Source organism: Alligator mississippiensis, chromosome 2, assembly GCF_030867095.1.
Source record: "Alligator mississippiensis isolate rAllMis1 chromosome 2, rAllMis1, whole genome shotgun sequence".
Lineage (NCBI taxonomy): Eukaryota > Metazoa > Chordata > Crocodylia > Alligatoridae > Alligator > Alligator mississippiensis.
In genome coordinates, this window is record NC_081825.1 from 73377314 (window position 1) to 73395708 (window position 18395).

General features: G+C 42.6%; 1 long non-coding RNA gene across 1 annotated transcript in view; it reads right to left on the reverse strand.

The window, feature by feature from the left end:
* The window catches only part of LOC109280802 (uncharacterized), a 618149-nt gene that overhangs the window by 401037 nt on the left and 198717 nt on the right, over positions 1 to 18395 (reverse strand). The gene's annotated exons all lie outside the window — the stretch shown is intronic.

Genomic DNA, 18395 nt, shown 5'->3' on the forward strand with positions numbered 1-18395 from the left:
CCCCATGCACAGAGCTGGGGGCACGGGTTCCCCCCCCAGTTCCCTCAGGAGTGTGCACCATGGTGGGGAGCCAGCCTCACCCCCCCTACCCTCTGGACAGGCTGCTTGGGGCCCCATCCCCCTCCTGCTGGGGCCCTGCAGCTGTTCCTTGGGGCCCTGGGCCCCAAGCCCCACACTGCTCCCCCCCAGCTGGGCAGCAGCCTCAGCCCTGCCCCCCCCTCTTTACAGGGGCCTCAATCCCCCTCTCTCCCATCACACTTCCCCCTCAGTCCCCTCCATCACACTTACCTGTGGGAGTGCTCTCAGGCTGCCTGGGGCCATGTGCATGTAGATTCACGTGGTGCCCCCTGTCTCACTGCCCTCCTCCTGCTCCCTCCCCCCCCCCAGCAGGCAGCAGACAGGAGCAGGGGCAGGGGGCTGCAGACCCAGGTTCATAGCCCTGGCAGCTGGGGTCCCTCTCTGGTAGGGCTGGGGGAGCAGGGTCTGTGGGTGAGGGGCGAGGGGCACCAGCAAGGCTATGGGGGGAATAAGAGGCATGAGCAGCGCCGAGGGAGGGGGGACTCTGGGGAGCCTTTAATTTTAATAATGGATTTATTAGAGAATTGGTGATTTTTATTTTTTTATCAGAGAGTTTGGGATTTTATATCAGGGAAAACCAGGATCCCTTGTATAAGCAACATGATTGCAAACAACTGTTACACATAAAAAGGTAATACATATGTGGTTTGTATAATATCTAGCAAATAAACACAAAAACTACCTAATGACTTTTGTAAGAGAGATTTTTGCTCAAGGTAGAGAGCTGACATGCAGTCATGGTTTTCACAAAAGGAGTAACAAAAAACAAAACAAAAACCATCTGGAATAAGCAAGCTGGTACAGTTCGACAAGCACACATGAATATAATTCACAATAGCTCCTATAGGATGCAGCTCAAGCACTGTAGCAGGCACTCAAGCAATGTATCACCAGGGTCACAGATTTAAAGAGACGAATCTCTCTTTGGCCCATGGCTGCTCAGATTGTGCCTTTTGATTTAATCTGAAGCATTCAGATAAAAGGCCCTGGTGGCATATGCTTTCCATTGAAGCAGCCTATTTTTCTGAGATGTTAAGAACTCCAGAGAGACATGAGTAAAACACAGGAACACATGCAGCCAATCCCTTTGGGATTTTCTCTTTCATACATGCTAATGAAGATTAAAATATAAGTACAGGCATCAGTTGAACAGATAATTAATGAAGACTGTTTTATTTTTAATTTATGTTGCAAGTCTAAGTCAGGTAATAATTGCAGAGACTAGAACACTTCCTTGTTTACAGGAAGTTCTGGTGTTCAAAATGCACTTGTGTAAGTTTAGTGTAAAAGTAATCTTTCATGTATACCAAGTTGTCAGCATGAGAAAGCAACAAAAAGTCTATTAGCATTTCATACTAATTTTCACTAACGTAGCCATAGAGAAGCAGTAATTTGCTTGCAACTCTGTTTTACTACTTCAGCTGTACTTTTTCTCCTTCACCTTTACCATTGCTGTTTTCAGTTCCAGCCAGATTACCATTTTCCTGCAACTTAATACACATAAATTCGGTTGCAGCTACTTTTTTTTCCCAAACACTTCTAAATTACTTGCTTGATCATATCACAGAATATTCTTATTTTGAGATTTACCTCATCACCATCAGCCTAATGGTGAAGTAGAGACTGTAGTTTCTCATGGGCAGAAACATGTTAAGAAATAGACCATAGATCCATAGAAGAAAGTGTATCAGCAATTTTCCTTTTTTGCCTGCACAGCACAATGTCATTTTTTTTGTTGGTTGTTACTGTGTTTAGGCTACTACTGTGCATGTTGTGCATCAGCAAAGACAGTGTTAAGCACCATTTCAAAGCTTGTGGCTGTTCACAACTGTTAAATTCTTGGGGGCATCAGTTGCTTCACTGAGTGATTCTTTCTAATGATGCCAAGTACATCAAGTTATTAAGTAATTGCATTTTTAAGACTTATGGGCAGGCTTTGGTCTACAAACTGGTAGCCAGCCATTTGAAGAAAATCAATTAGTAGAATCCCAATTCTAGTGGCTGCATTGAAGGTGCCTATACATGAGCAGTGAGGCTGCTCTGATGTGCTGGAATTTAATCATATTGAGGATATTGCATTGGCCTTTTGCATCAGGATATCTTGTTATTCCCAAAGGGAGGAATTTAAGTAAAGCAAATTCTGAGGCAAGTATAACAGATTCTTCAGTCACAGCCATGACTTCCTTTTGGCTCCTTTGGTGAAGATTCAACTTTTAGACAGTGGGGTCCCAAACCAGATTCATCACTCTTCCTACATCCTACATGCTAACCCGTACACAGACAGGTATGGTACCACGCACACTCTCAGGGCACTCCTCTGGGAGCTGCTCTAATTTAAGCACCACCACATATCCTGTATTAGCATCCCTGTGCTTAAAAATGGTGGTGGGGTTGCTTGAACTAAAGCTTGTTGAAGCGCGCTGAAGCAGACTCAATTAATCGAGTCTGCTGGAGAGTGGCAATTGCTGCACTCCAGCAGTCTCCTACGTCTCATATATCAGCATCCCCAAGCTTAAAAATGGCAGCAGAGGCGCTTGAACTAAAGCTCAAATAAGCTTTAGTTGAAGCACCCCTGCTGCCATTTTGAAGTGTAGGGACACTGATACAGGAGACCGCTCCTGGAGCACGCTAATTAAAGTGTTAACCCTCCACACCTGGAGCAAATGTTCAAGTGCCCTGAGAGTGTTCATGGATACCTTGTCTGGGTTTGAGTGCAAGTTAACATTTAGGCTTACTAAGAGAGTGATGGATTTGGTTTGGGACCTCAGTGTCTAAAACCTGAATCTCCACCAAAGGAGCCAGAAGGAAGTCATGGCTGTTACTGAAAAATCTGTTATACTTGCCTCAGAATTTGCTTTACTTGTTATTCCCAAAGGGAGGAATTTATCCTGATACAAAAGGCCAATGCAAGATACTCAATATGCTTAAATTTTGTATTGTGGCTGTCCTGGGGGACAGGCATTGAGGAGGTAAAGAGTCACTGTGTGGAAAGTATCATGTCATGGGGTCGCTTACAGAAATACTTAAAGAAAGTATAGAAAATCACAGATATATTTAATCTATTTACAGAATCAGAAAACTCCATCCCTGCTATAGAATTCTACATGATGGGTCAAGATCTATAGAAAGGATCTATTTTCCCTATTATATTTTTAAGACTATAATTTATATAGAACTTTATTTGGTTTTTATCTCAAATTCCACAGAAATTTTTTACAATGGATCTCTGATTAGGCAGAGAACATGCGATTGCTATTCTAAATCCACATGCTTGGAGGTAGTGGGACTCTACTGACACCTTTACCCTGCCACTGCATTGCAAGGGGTGGATTTTGCCTTCTCCCACAACATTCTTTATTTAAAGAATGAATGCAGACAAAATTAATTTAAACTTAAATGGTGCAGCTGAGTAAACAATTTGCAGTAAACAATTTATTTAGCAAAAGTAGCCCTTAATCCTGGTTGCAAACTGTCCAAAAAGAAATTGCAACTGTTACAAATACCATAGTTGCAATTCAGTTGTTTGGCAAATGTTTCACATGAACATATTGCAGACCATGCATTTTCTGTAAATTGCAAGGGTGCAATATTCATTGTTCAATATGGCAACTGTGGCATTGTCCGCCCACCCCCCACCCCTCCATCACATGGCATTTTTCTCTACTTGCTAATGTTTTTTACACTAGTTTCACTAGTATTTGAAACAAATGCTGTTTCATAAGTAAATGGATCTCAGCTTTAGGTCTGCTATTTGCCTTCTATGAACATGTGCTTATACATACTATTTAGGAGAAAAAATGGGCAAAGATTGTTGAGACATATTTCTCAACTAGGAGAAAGCATTTTCAGATACACTTTCTCATAGCTATTCATTCCACTCTGCTAAATACAGTATGCTTTTAATACTACTCATATTTGCTGTTCTTTGAAGTATTAAGTGCAGTTGAGTACAGATGGGTTGGCTGATATTATTATTGCAAGGAGGAACAACTCTTTTGTTTATCAAGAACACTTCGCATTTAATGTTCCAGTCAAAAAAAGAAAAGTGCAACATAGTTGTAAGAGTATAAAGAGCTGGGTCTTATTCCTGACCTCTAGGCTCGGGACAGACATTCAAAAAGCCTGAGCCTGAATTGATTATTCAATCTTGGCAGGTTAGTCCAACCAGCCTAGGTTGAACTGATTTACAAGTGAACAGACATTCCCTCTGGACTCAGGAAATACAGGCACATGCCTGCAGTAGTGCAGGCTAGAAGCCAGGGGGTGTGGGAGCACCCCACCCTTCCCTTTCATAGTGCTGAGCTGGGGAGAGGCATGGCCAGGCCCTGGTAGGATGCTCTGATTAGGGAGGGGTTTAACTCCCACCGTGCCTGCGCAGTCCCAGGCTTTTCCCTGTTCACTGCTCAAAGGACAAGAGTGTTGCCAGACCCCAGGCCCCAGCTAGCATTCTGAGGCAAAGGGGGGAGGTGGAGGAAGGCTTGCTTATGTGCAGTGCATGCATCTCTTGATGATACTGAGCTTTTCAATCTCACCCTCCTTGCTTCTTCATACTGTCTGCAGAAAACAGGTGAGGGAGCCAGCAGGTAGCTGATAACACAGAGTTTAGCAGCCCATCAACAAAACAAAAGCCTCTTATTAGTTCAAGCTCTTCTTAAACAACTTTTTTCTAAGGAAGGAATGGAGGGACTTTACCAGCTGACCTGTTGATTAGCTCCAAAAAGTCCTAAGTGGATACTGTCCTGTCTGCCTTTGTCCTGCCCCAGTGAAATTGGAGACACACACACACACACACACACATCTCAGCATTAGCTAACATACTACATGCCTTGGGTCCATGGGGCTAGAGCCCATGAGATGTGTGTGAGGGAGAGGAGATACTTGCTTGAGCAACAAGCAGTGAGGAGGGTGGACAAGGGGAAGCCAGGCAAACCCTGCTGTACCTGCAGTCTCCACCAGAGCTCTGGCTAGGGAGCAGCAGGGTGGGGCCAACCCTGCTCTCTGGAGCAAACAACCCAACCCAACCCAACCCTGCCTCCACCCCCCCACCCCCCCTGCCAGGGCTACAAGTATCTGGGATGTGGGTGGGGGGGAGGGGACTCTGGTTTAACTTAAACCAGGAAGGGGTCTGGGACAGACATTGCATAAAATGGTTTGTCCCAAATCAGTTAAGTCTGATACTATATTTAACCAAGTTTACTTTAAACCAGTTTCAACCATTTTGATACTGATTTATGTGCACTGAACTTCTGTTCTGTTACAGGTTTAAATCAGTTTCTGATCACTTAAACTGGTTTATATGTAATGTCTGTCCCTAGCCCTACTGTGTCTGTGTTACTGGGCAGGTTACTTAATCTCTTCATACCTCATTTCCTTCTGAAGTAAAATGGGGACCTTCCTCCCTTGTAAGAATAATGTCAGGAAGCTTACTAGAAGATTATTTAAATGTAGGATTGTCTTATAGGTATAGACTATTATAACATCTGAACGTTTTCTCATTGCACATCATAACCTCTGAATGTTTTCACAAATTTGTCACACAATGCATTACTTTGATTTGATTTCTTTAAGCCTAATGTTCCTAATCAAGTACTATTTTAGCCATTTTATTATCCTACTCCTAATAATTCAGTTAGGCTAAATTAATGTTTGCAAAATATGCTCGTATCCTTTCTTCAAAGATACTATGGAAAGGTAGAGTACAGTTACTATTACTGTTGTAATAGTACCAAGATTAATAAGCATCTTTGAGATTCTCTAAAGAAAGCAAGCATAGACTGCAGGTGTGGAGAATATTATTATAAACCAAGAGGAAAAAAAAACAGGGCCAATTATAATATGTCCAGTGCAAAATGCTTTCCTCTAATGGATAAGGAATTTTGCAAAACATCATTAATACATAACTCACATCTAAAAAAAATTACTGACTTGTTATTTTTTTCCCTCTTTTGGATTTCTATAAGAAAGACTAAAGCAAAAATAATGATGAGGATCCAGTATTCAAAAGAAAACAAAACTAATTTATAAGGCAAGATCCACTATTTCAGTATCAACATAATTTACAATAGCCAAATAAGGAAAGATAACATTTTAACTTCCTGATCATAATTGTGTGTGTGTGAATAATTTAACTTCCTGATCATAAGAATAAGTGTGTGTGTGTGTGTGTGTGTGTGTGTGCGCAGTGAGAGACTCGTATTTTAAAGAAAGTTCTCATTTCTCCTTCAGACTAATGGTATAAGAATCTAGTGCTTGTAACCCCAGATACTGCTAAAGAATCACTGATTTAAAATTATTTTCTTTTTAGTTCCTTTCTTTGTTTCGGTGACATTCACTGTGTACTCATTCACCATATCCTGCTGGTACAAATAAGTTTTCACAGTGTGGAGGTGGTTTGCCACTGGATGTGCTTGCCCATCTGCAGTTTTCCAGTCTAAATATCTGCTTCAACCATCCTTTGGTATTTCTAGCAAATATTTGATTTCCTGGTATTTTAAATGTGTGATATTTTCTGTTAGTCTGTCATTTTAAACTCTGCAAACTCCTGTACTAATTCTATGTCACATTCCTCCTCCATAAATGACTCCTGTTTAAGATGTTACATTTAGATTGACCTAACTAGGGATACATTGATCTAAATGTCCATCTCTGTGGATGTTCAAGATGTTTAAAACTGGGCAGAAATGACTGTGGTGAATTTAGATCAGGAATGGGTTAACCCAAACATCTGCACATGTCCAGAGTGCTGCCCCAGGGCTGGGAAAGCCCAGCCACTCACTCCAGCCCCAAGGCTGTGCTCTTCCTACTCCCTGACCAAGTTATTTTTAGCCCCCAGACCTTCCCACCCCTGGACCAAACACCTGCCACCCTCCCCACCACACACTGTGGATGCAGCAATCCTCTCTGCAGACCTGTCAGTCCCTCCTGATCTTGCCAATCCACACACCCTGGACCCACCAACTCCCTCTGTGGATCTCCATGGATATACTCCATTCTTAAACTGCCCATGCTGAATACAGGAAGAAGGGAACTTGACTTGTCTCCCATATCAGCTATAAGGACTTACCCTCTGTAAGACACAGAAAAAGGTATGGGTAGGTGCCTCAAAGCTGGAAAAGTTGGGTTATGCAGGGTTAGGTAGGGAAGACAGCCTAGCAGCAGTTCAATTGGCTTTTGTGTCTTTCCCGGAATTCAACTGCACACATATCACATGACCATAGACTAGAATCAAGAAAAGGAAGCAATGTAGGCAGTTAGCTAGTGAAGTCAATCCTAGGCAATGCACGACTTTTGGAATGTACTTACTTAGACATCTAAGAATTAAACAGAATGATTGCTGTTTTTCCAAGGGCATTTTGCTAATATACACAGTATTAAATAGCAGTATTTTTAGTGTTCAGTGCTTACTGAGCACCCCTGTACCTGTTTCTATTATTCATTAACAAGCAATGTGTAAAGATAGGAGTATGTTAAGAGCAGTGCCCTAATATTCATAAAATGATGCCTTGAGTAGAGTGTTGAATATGTCATTTTGCCAACTGGATATGTAACATTTGTAGTCAAATTCCATGTCTAATTATATTTTAAAAGACTTTAAAACATTGACATTTTACATTCCTTAGTGAGGAATACCCAGTTTGAATTTTTACCACAAAAGCTAATGACCCTATTAACTCTAATTTGTTTACTCACCAGTCTGGAACAGTTTCTTCCACAGGTACCTCTTTGATGTTCAAAATTAAGCTTCCTAGAGGCTTGAGAAATTAAATGCTAAAGGAGGTCAATTATCCAACAGTTGCCTTAAAGATAAGGCCTGCCCTCCCCCCTCCATTCCCCCCCAACGCATTGTTTTAATTTTTTTTTTGGTGAACACTTGAATACAAAAAGATGATTGCTGCTAAGTATGTTGTGCCCTCCCACAGGCTTGCATGGGTGTAATGGAATGCTCTGAGTCTGGCCATTGTGGAGAGTGCCTAATTATATCAGTTAAGATATAAGCTCGATTGCTTGTGTTTAGATGCAATTGGCAATCAAATCACAAATGCAATTAAATATTCATCCATAATATTTCTAAGTTTGGAACTTACATAATCTCAGACAGAACCTGCAGTAGCTGTTGGCTAGCAACAAAGTTATCACAGCATGTTTACTACTGAGCCTGCAGACTAAGAATAGATTTAAAATGGATTATGCATTCCATGTAGAAGCATGCTGTACTCCACCTAGCAATGCAAATAGTGTGTGTTAGAAGAGATGTCCTATATATGCAGAAACTCTAAAATTGTGGCAACCTAACCTGGGGATGTAGTAACATGCGAAGTATTTGCAACATAACATAAAGTTAGAAAAAATGAATTTTTGAGTCTTTTATTAAATACTCAAATCTCAGCCCATGTTTGCAGAACTTGGCTGAGGTTTAGAAATTTTACAATTATGAACCATGTTTTCCTCACAGTTTCTCCACAGCAACATCTTGCTTCCAAGTGCAAACCTTCTTGACCTTTACATCTGGGTGAGTTGTATAGAAGACTCCAACACTCTGCTACTCTTCCTTGAAGAAAACAGTGCTAGTCCAAATTTAGTAAAATTGTTAACATTCTCCCACTTTTGCAAAGTTCTCCAAGAAATATTAGATAGCTACTTCCATTTTATCCCTTTGTGTCTAGCCCTGTTATTCCTTAATCCTGCTCATATATTTGATGGACGTGAAGCTCCCAGTTTTTTCATCATTTGAGTTAAGAGAGTGAAGGGAAGGTCTGCCTTCTGACACTACCATAAACTGGTTGTCAGGGATAGTCACTTATCACTTCTATCACCTTTCTATAGTAAACTAAGTTATAATTTAGAGATACTCCCTAACAGAAGACTAAGGAAGCTAGGAATTGAAGGCATCTTTACATGCACTCCGGGATGTGGGAAAGGGATTTAATTGGTAGGTGTTCAATGAGCTTTAGTTACAGTGCCCCCACCACCATTTTGAAGTGCAGGGACACTGAATACATGCAACACAGAGGCTTCTGGAGCATGCTAATTAGCACACTTCAGATGTCTCGATTAATCTTGATTAATCTCAAAAATTGAGTCTGCTTTGACGTGTTCCAATTAGAACGCACTGTTAGGCACATGTATAGGTGCCCTGACAGATGGTCCCTAAGCTAGGGAGCAGTTAGGTAGCGAGCCAAGTAGTCAGAGACAAGGGGTCTGCAGAGGTTGCCTACTTGTCCACAATTAAAGGTTCTTGTTCAGATCTTGTCATTCATGCATGCCTGTTTACACTTGCCTTCTCAGCATTTTTCTGAATCTTAACCCAACTGCGGTTAGTCGCTTGAAGAGCCTGAGACCTCATCATCTCACTGAGCAGATTTTATCTACCTCCAGGAAACTGAGTTGCAGATAAAGAAATACCAGGGTTAACTCTTACCCTACTCAAACCCTAACATAGTTAACTGGTGATGGAAGGAAGGAAAAGACTTTTCTGCACCATTACTATTTCATTAGGATTAAATCAGGTTGTGTCCCTCTAGCATCCAAAAATTCTTGGTAGGTATGGGAAAGGTAACAGTTTTCTAGGTAGATTCCTCAATTCAAAGATACAGCTTTGGTATAACTGAGGAAAAACCCCTTCAAATCTTAAAACTGAGGTAAGCTAGTTTTGGGAGATGAGAAATTCATAAGGATTCAGCTCAGAGTTTAACATCAAATTTAAAACACACAGGAAGCCTCAGTCATCTATGAATTTTTGTACCAAACTTTTAGACATATGGAACCTGTTGGGTTTATGAAATTAATGTGAAATTGCAAACAGATTTTCTCCTGCATTACTAGTATAGTGCAGTAAACTTATGTAAACAGTATATCTGGTGAAAGTAGAGTTTTACATCCAATGCATCTATGAGTACAGAAAGATCATTAGCTGTGTTAGTCTGAAGCAATAGTGGAACTTAAGGAAAGAGAGTGACCAAGGCAGTAGGGGTGTGCAAAATGGGACCCCTTCAATTTGGATTTGGCCTGAATCAGGGATAGTGATTTGATTCATTGATTTGGATCACTGTCCCTGATTTGATTTGGCCGAATCTAAATCTGAAGACTCAATGCTGATTCAGAGAATCAGCTTTTTAAAGTTTAAACCCTTTAAAACTTTTTCTACATACCATGAGGTAGCAGGCACAGCTTGTGATTGCTTCGATGTTGGGGTGGATAGAGCGTCCGACAGGAGTGTGGGGGGACCCTTCTCATGCTTGGCAGTGAACCCAGAAGTGGACTGGATGTACTTCCGGTGCACTTCTGGGTCTGCTACACTCCTCCCCCAGCTTGGTGATTGGCCACATTGGGACTCCAGGTGCCCTGCCAGACCCAGAAGGCACCAGACACTGAGTTGGAGGGGCACAGGGGGCCCCCATGTGTGCCCCCTAGCAGACCTGGAAGTGGACTGGGAAGTACTTCTGGTCCACTTCCGGGTCTGCTGCTGAGTGCGCTGGGGAGCCTCCCTGTGCTTCTGTAGGACACTCCATGTGCCCAAACACTGCAGCATTCATGAGCCCCTGCTACCTAGAGGTAAGTAGAAAAAACATTTAAAGCTGTGTCTATGTCCAAATCTTTCCAAACCTCTCATAATTGATTCAGAGGGTTCTGATTCGATTTGGAGAGGTTAAAGGGTCCTCTGATACAATTCGGATTTGGAGATTTGGCCACTGAGTCGGGCTGAATCTCTGCCAAATTGAATCAGGGACTGAAGCCTTTGCACAAGCTTTCCCCATGCACCTCTTTTGTGTGGGGGGGTGCAAAGGAAGCTGTTGCTGCAGTGGCAGCTGATTGCAAACCAGATGGTAGGAACTGGCACTACCCCAGGCACTGTGCAACTGCCCCAGGTACAGTGCTGCACTGCTATGCCTCTGGTCTGATGTCAGGAAGGCATCTGAAGAAGTAGGCCAATGCTTACAAAAGCGAATGCATATCTGAACAGGTTGTTAGTTTATGAGGCGCTACACTGCACTAACTTCTATCCCAGGCTCCTGTAATATATTGTGTGATGTCCAACTGAACTATCTGGTTGGCTGCTAAGGCTCAAACTTGCATTTGCATCATGAGAACTGTGAACAAGGAAAACATTTTGGTTAATCACATGCAAAGTGGTACACTGACTGCAGCATAATTATTTTAATGTAATTGTAATAATAAACACAAATTTAAGTGCCACAATGTGCATAAAGAAAGCTTTTATTCAGAGTGGCTTGAAAACTGTATATTATTTTGCTTTGGGTATTTTTCAATTCTTTAGAAAAATGTGACCATGTTTTAAAATGTGTTTTAAAAAGTGACTCTCTGTTAGAAGTTCAAAAAGCTCTAGCAGGCACATGTTCGCTAAGGAATAACAAGAACTGCTTCTCACTGCTCCCATTTATCTTAATAATAGATTTTACCCATTGGAGGATATAAAAATGTCTTTTTAGGGGCTGATTTGGCTAATGCTCTGGAAATACTGAAATTTTAAGTCTGAGTAGAGGCAAAAGACTAAACACAGAATAAACTGAAGGGGAGATTTGCTTTTTTCTTGGTTACAGCTTCAGTTCATTCCACTCCCTTTTTCAGTTCAAGGAGGAAATAAACCAATCCTTAGTGTGCCATCTTTTGCTCTAAGCGTCATAATACAGTATGTCCTAGACTATTTGTAAATTAATCTAGACTTACAAATTGCCTCACATTATTGAATTGCATGTGTAATATATTGTACAGAGAACGGGAAAGTAAATCAATATTGTGCTAGAGGAGTAAGGAATGCTTCACTGTTCTTTAATATTTTGTATTTTTATCTATAGTTACTAAGTAATAAAGGCTTCAAAATGCACATTTCCTGCCTTCACATCATCCATATATTTGGTTTCAGAGAGGTTTGTGACTGAAACACTTTCGCTTGTCAATGTGTATCTAACAGAAGAAATAATTTATGTTTAAAGACACTAACACATGTTTAGTACCTTAACCATGGTTCATTGTTTCCTACTCATTATGATAAATATAATTACAACAGACAAGCCATTCCATAAGATTTCTAATTTGTATATGTTCTAGTTTAAAGTGCATGTGGAAAGACTGACGCCAACTGTGTAAATAGGATCCTGATACTGTAAAATTTTGACAGAGTCCACAATGTAGTTAACATACTGTCGGGACCGAGGGTCGGTCTGAGGCTATGGCCAGTAGCCCGGACCGTCAGGTGGGGTTTTTCCACGACGGAGTAGAGTTAGGCACGGAAGCATATTGGTTTTATAAAGAAAGCTTTACTTACACTGCCGATGGTCACGTGCAGGGAGGAAACTTGCTTGAGTTGCAGTTGCACACAAACAAACACAAATGAGATCTCTTCCGAACTGCACCGAACCGAGATGAGTCGTCAATATACGACTCCACGAGCGCTTCACACAGGGGATACGTCAAATTCACACTATGATGGGGAGTGGCTAAGAGCTGATCAGGCCTCTCTGTCCTCCTCCAAGACACACGCAGAGTTTGCTAGGCTCCACAGCGCGCTCAGAGTTCCCCACGAGATGGTTGTGGAGTCCTCCAACTTGAGCAGAAACTGCTCTAACCTTTTATACGGCTAGTGAGCCAATTGCTAGCCATCACATAGGAATAATTTAGAATCAGCCAATAATGGGGTACAAATTTGCATGTGTGTGGCGGGAACTCTTTTGCACCCGGGATTTCTCTCTGCAGCTGAGAAATCCACCGTGCAAAGAAAGCTCCATGTGGCGGGAAAAGTCCAATGTGCCGAGGCACTAAAAATCATTGAGTTATGACACATACATGTGTTTATTTCAGTCGCCAAGCTTTCCAATAAACCTAAGCAACTTTACTGTGCAATATAGCAATTGTATCTTCATAGGCATCAGCCATGGTTTAGACAAAAATAATAATATGCTGTGTGCTGCATGTTTCATCTTTGAAATGAAACTCTTGGCATTATTTACACTCTGCCATATGAATACTAGAGCATCACACCTTACTAAGAAGCCAAAGGAACTTAATAGTTATCACTTTGTTATTTCTTGCAAGATATCTTAAACCAAGTCCTTAAGTACAGACTTTTCTGCCAGTTTACATTTTAAAATTAAGTTGCTTAAGTTCAAAATTAAGTTTAAGATTAGGTTACAGCAAAAACGGCCATATCACCCCTTCACTTCAACTACTCCCACACAGGGAACAGGAAACACTCACTTGTGCTTGAAATTCCCTACACATTTCTCCTCTTGTGTTGCCCCACACCTGCCCCTGGCTGCACAGACAAAGCAGGCACAGACCAGCAGCTGCCCGAGCAGCAGAGGGATCTGTTTGGAGCAGTACCCCAGGGCACGGAGTCCCCCTTGTATCCCAGCCAGTGTTCACGGCTTCCATTCCAGGGAGCCAGCAAGCGCCAGGTCGTGCAATACGTTTATAATGAATTGTCAGCAAATGGGTAATTACTGAATGACCCCCTGCGAGACTGGAGAGGGATTAGGGAGCAGTAATGAGGTGCTGCCCGGGCCGGCTCTGGCCATGCCCCAGGTCGCATGAGCAGCCAGCAGGGCAGAAAACCCGGCAAATCCCAACTGGGGTCCCTGTGCCAGTGGGAGAGAAGGGAGATGGGGGATTTAATCCCCCTCCGTCCCTTCACCTGAGGCTACTGCTTGACCAGGCTCTGGCCACACCCGCTGCTGCACAAGCAGTGAATGGGGAGAAAGCTGGGGCCCCCACGCCTGTGCCCAAGAGAGGAGGCCAGGGGGTTTAATCCCCCTCCCTGCCCCCCTTTACTTGAGGCTGCTGCCCGGGTGGGCTTTGGCCATGCCCCCCTGCTGCTAGAGCACTGAGCAGGGGGAAAGCTGGGCAGACCTGGGCTGGGGTCCCGAGTGGGTAGGAGAGAGGGGAAACAGGAGAGTTTAATCTGCCTCCTGCCCCCCTTCACCTGAGGCACTGCCCGAATCTGTGTCTGGCCACATCCCCCTGGGACAAACCTGGCAGGGGCTGCTTCCTCCTTCCCCCTCCAGGCACACCCTGGCTGGGGTCCCGGCAGGCTAGGGTGGGGGTTTAAATCCCTCCCCAATCATATTTAGCAGCCTGCCCAAGCCTGGCCATGCCCCCTCCCCCTCCCAAGCTCTGCTTCCCTCCAGCTTTGCACCTACTGCCAAAGGGAAAGGAGGGCCCACGCTAGCGCTCCCCAGCTTCTAGCCTGAGCCACTGCAGGCATGTGGCTCCATTTCTGGAATCAAAAGTGAACATCTATTTGATTGCAAATCGGTTCAATCTACGCAAGTTAGATTAGCCTCCAAAGTCTGAATTAATTCAGGCTCGGGCTTTTTAAAATGTTTGTACTTAGTCTATATGTTACTTTCTTCAAAACAGAGGTGCAAGTAGTCAGTACTGCAACCAGCCTACCCTAGTCCTGCACCTTTCTCCTTCCCTGCTCCACTATCATTCCCACTCTTGCTCCACTGATAAGGACAGAGCAGCAACAGTGGCACTGGAGCAGTGGCCAGAAGTTCACTGCTGCTTTGAAAAACATCATCTCCTTTTATTTGCCACTGACCTGTGTATCAAGAAGCCAAAAACCCCACCAGTTTTTAGTGGTAACAAAGGTGGTGACATCTCTCCTGAGAGCAGTAAATTACCAGCCATTTTTCCTGCACTGCATGCCATCGCTGCTGGAGCCACTGCAGCTAGGGCAGGGGAGAGAGAGGGTATGGGAGGATAAAGCATCCCCTTACCAGTAGTCCAGTGCTGAAACCCTCCCAGCCCCTAGGCAGCACCAGGTTTGTGCTCCACTTACCCACCCACTGTTATGGTACTGCTCTGAATCCCTGGATCCAGGAGGTAGGGAAAGGAGGGATTCCCTCAATACTGAAAGGGACAGTGTGCCTGTTAATGCTGGTAAGATCAACAGCAACTTATCCTCTGAAATTTTCCTTCAAGGATATAGATAGGAGGCAGCAGCTGTCCATTCAACCTGACTCCATCCTCTGCCTTTCATCACAGCACAGTCTGAATCTTCTGGCTCCCCCAGCACAGGCTATGGCAGGGTTGGAGAAAAAATAAATGAAGAATGAAAAATGTTTTCCTTACCCTAAGGGATGAGATTTGTTTCCTGTATTTAGAAAGAAAAAGGAAACTATGTACACCTACATGACTGAACATTTTTTTATGTGTAGTGGAGGAGCTGCATCTCCCCCCTTACTTACATAACTGAAAACTTTTGGGCATGAGCAATGTCAGTCCTCAAAGGATCCTTTTTTTCTGCGTGTATAATAAGTAGAAATGGATAAAAGTGGCGTTTTCTTTTGATTTTGCAAAACCTTGCTGGTTGTGTTTTCATTCTTTAGAGACCAAAAAAAAAACAAAAAACACCAAACCAAAAAACCCCAGTTCAGAAAAAGCTCCCATCTAATTGCAACATTCTGTTCCAGTTCCTAAATTTTGGGTTGCATTTTGGTGGCAGCAAAAACAAATGTTTTAAATTTTTGGTTCATCTCCTGTTCTGCCTGCAATGAAGGCACCTCCTCACAACAGAAACTATCATGCCACGACTCTTCACTTAAAGAAGAAAAAGACATTGAGATCAAAAGAATAAAATAAAAGGTTAAAAGGAAATCAAACTTGAAAGAAGGGCAGAGAACAGTTAATTGGAGGGTCCGATTCAGATATATTCTGCAGTGCTTGCTCCTACTTTGCCACCTACAGCTCATCTCTGCACAGCAGAATAACAGGAATCCCACTGACTCATTTCCCTCTTGACTGTACCCCCCAGCTCAGTTCTGCACTGCAGTCTTACAATACTTTCCCCAGCTCACAGCTCCTATTTTGAGCGTTCGGGCCTTTACACACTCAGTATCATTCCCTACAATTTTAGGATACCGGACTTGGATGCAGGCACTCCCGACTTCAGGATCAGAAGATTGTATACAGCAGGGTTTTGAGTTCATTTCTGTGAACTCCCTCCTAACACTAGGGAGATACTTGCACAGACATAAACAAAGGAGACATCCTACACAAAGAAAACATGGAATGCAAACGGACAAATCGGGGAGCTTTAGATTAAGGCCAGCATCAGCTAGTTTTAAGGTCCCTCAACAAATTACAAAACGTACAGACGAAGAGCTCAGCTCCCAAGTAACTCATTAACTTTTGAAATTTTTGGAATAGCAGGAGATAAAGCTACATTCATGAGGAGGACTCTAATTCAGAGATTTGTTTCACACAGACCAAATTAGAGTCCGTATTACTGCTTTGTTGAATTAAGCAGAGTCTATTTCATCCCCTTTCAGCAATTTTAGGCTTCAGGTGCTTTACATCTACTTACAGAAAGACTTCCCAGACAGTTGATTTGAGGAACAGCATTATTGGGTTTTTTTTCCCCCGTTGTCGCTCCTCCTTAAATAAACAAGTGAGCACAGGGCACAAAATTCCCATTTACCCCCACAGCCTCTTCTTCCTGCATATTTTCAGTTGACTGCTAAGTGTCTCATTTCCAGGGAGGGGCACGCAATTAAAGCTAACACAGTTTAAACAATACAGAATGCACTGACAGAAAGAATAAAAGATCAGATTGCTCATGCTGATCTAACTTTGTCTTCAATTACTTCTTCCCTCTGTTTATTGTTATACTGTCCAGAAAGGTGTGCACGTAATCCCCTTGACTGCCCTTGATGTCAAAGGTGCTTTATGATTCAAAAAGACGAATATGTTAGCTGCAAGTGATGTGAATAAGTAGCAGTTTGACCTTCCTGATATCAGCTGGACTACATGAAGACAGAGTAAGCTGCATGCACCGTGGTAAAGACAGAGCAGAAATGGTACAGAATCTGGGATACTGCATTATTTGTCATCATTTAGATTTCTCTCTTGGGGCCATTAGCAGCCTCACATTATCCTAGAATGTCACCTTTCCTACCAGGGTGGACATTATAGCACTGCAAAAGAGGAGTGCATGGCAGATTAAATGTTATGCCCCACAGGTTGATAAAATCCTAAAGAGTGAATTAATTAAACAACAAAATAAATAAAATCTTATTCCTTCTCAACACTCGTCCCACAGTCAACCTTAAAATACCTCATGTAAGGCATAATGCCCACTTCAGTCATGCCGGCTGCTGATCATTAATTGCTTCAGAAAAAGACAATATTTTATCCATCCTCTTTGGAGTTCGAGTATGAATGGTGAAGCAAAAGAGAGCGAAACTGAGTGAAACATGAAAAGCTTGATTTGTTAGGACCCCTGCTGTCTGAAAAGAGATCAAAGCTCAGGAGGAGGCTGTAAAACAGCCGAATGCACTGCACAGAAACATGGCCTGTGGCAGCTGCTCTGGGCACGCTCTCACAACACAGGTGTACCTCCAACTCCACTTTGCCAGCTGAATCATGGGAGCAGGTTACCTCTTCCCTTCCTTCATTATTTCAGCCGCAGTCACTGAGGAGATGCGGGCTCCATCCATCACAATGCACAAATTCACAGTGCGCAGATTCAGCACAGGCCTAATTAAAGCTTTTCCTTTCATTTGTGGAGATAATTAGACTTTCATCTCACCAGGAAGCTTCAGAAAGATCTATTTCTTTCTTCAATAAAAGCTACATCAAACAAAAGCAGATTTTAATCGCTTTTTCTTTGGGGCATGAGTCAATAATGAAAGATGTCATGGGTAACAAAAATTGTATGCAGGGGGGAAAAAAAAGGAGGGAAAAAAGCCGAAGCAATGTTCTTTAATTAACATCATGTTTGCAAACACCATTAATTTCTCTCATTAAAATGATTTTTATCTGCAACTGATTGTTGATAAAACAATCGATTTGAGCATCTCATCTGTTTCACCGCTATGCAGGAACCCATCTGCTGTGCTGTAAAGCAGTAATCACGCAGACTGTTAAGCAACATGTGAGAACAATAAAAAATGCATATGTGTGTCTCAGGGATTTGTGAGGCTGACTGCAGGGCAAGGGCCACCTTTCCACAGAACATGTATAAAAAATGACTTGGTGGCAGGCCAAAGGACAAAATGTCACAAAGATCAGGAGTGCATAAATAACAAATGAATTAATATGTGCAGGAGGAAAGGGTTCCATCTGTGTTGAGGAAGCAGTTATAAGTAGGTTCGGAAAAATAACACAGAGAGAATTTAGAAGTATTTAACACTAGCCTATTAGCTGTTGTGATGTAATACCAGATGACAAATGTGCAGAGCTTGCTGCCTGCTTTTCAAAATTATTAGCATCAAAGCACAAGCATTCTCTTGTACCACCTTTCCCACCGGTGCAGTAGGGAGAGCATTTTTTGGCTCTGGGACAACTCTGCATTATTT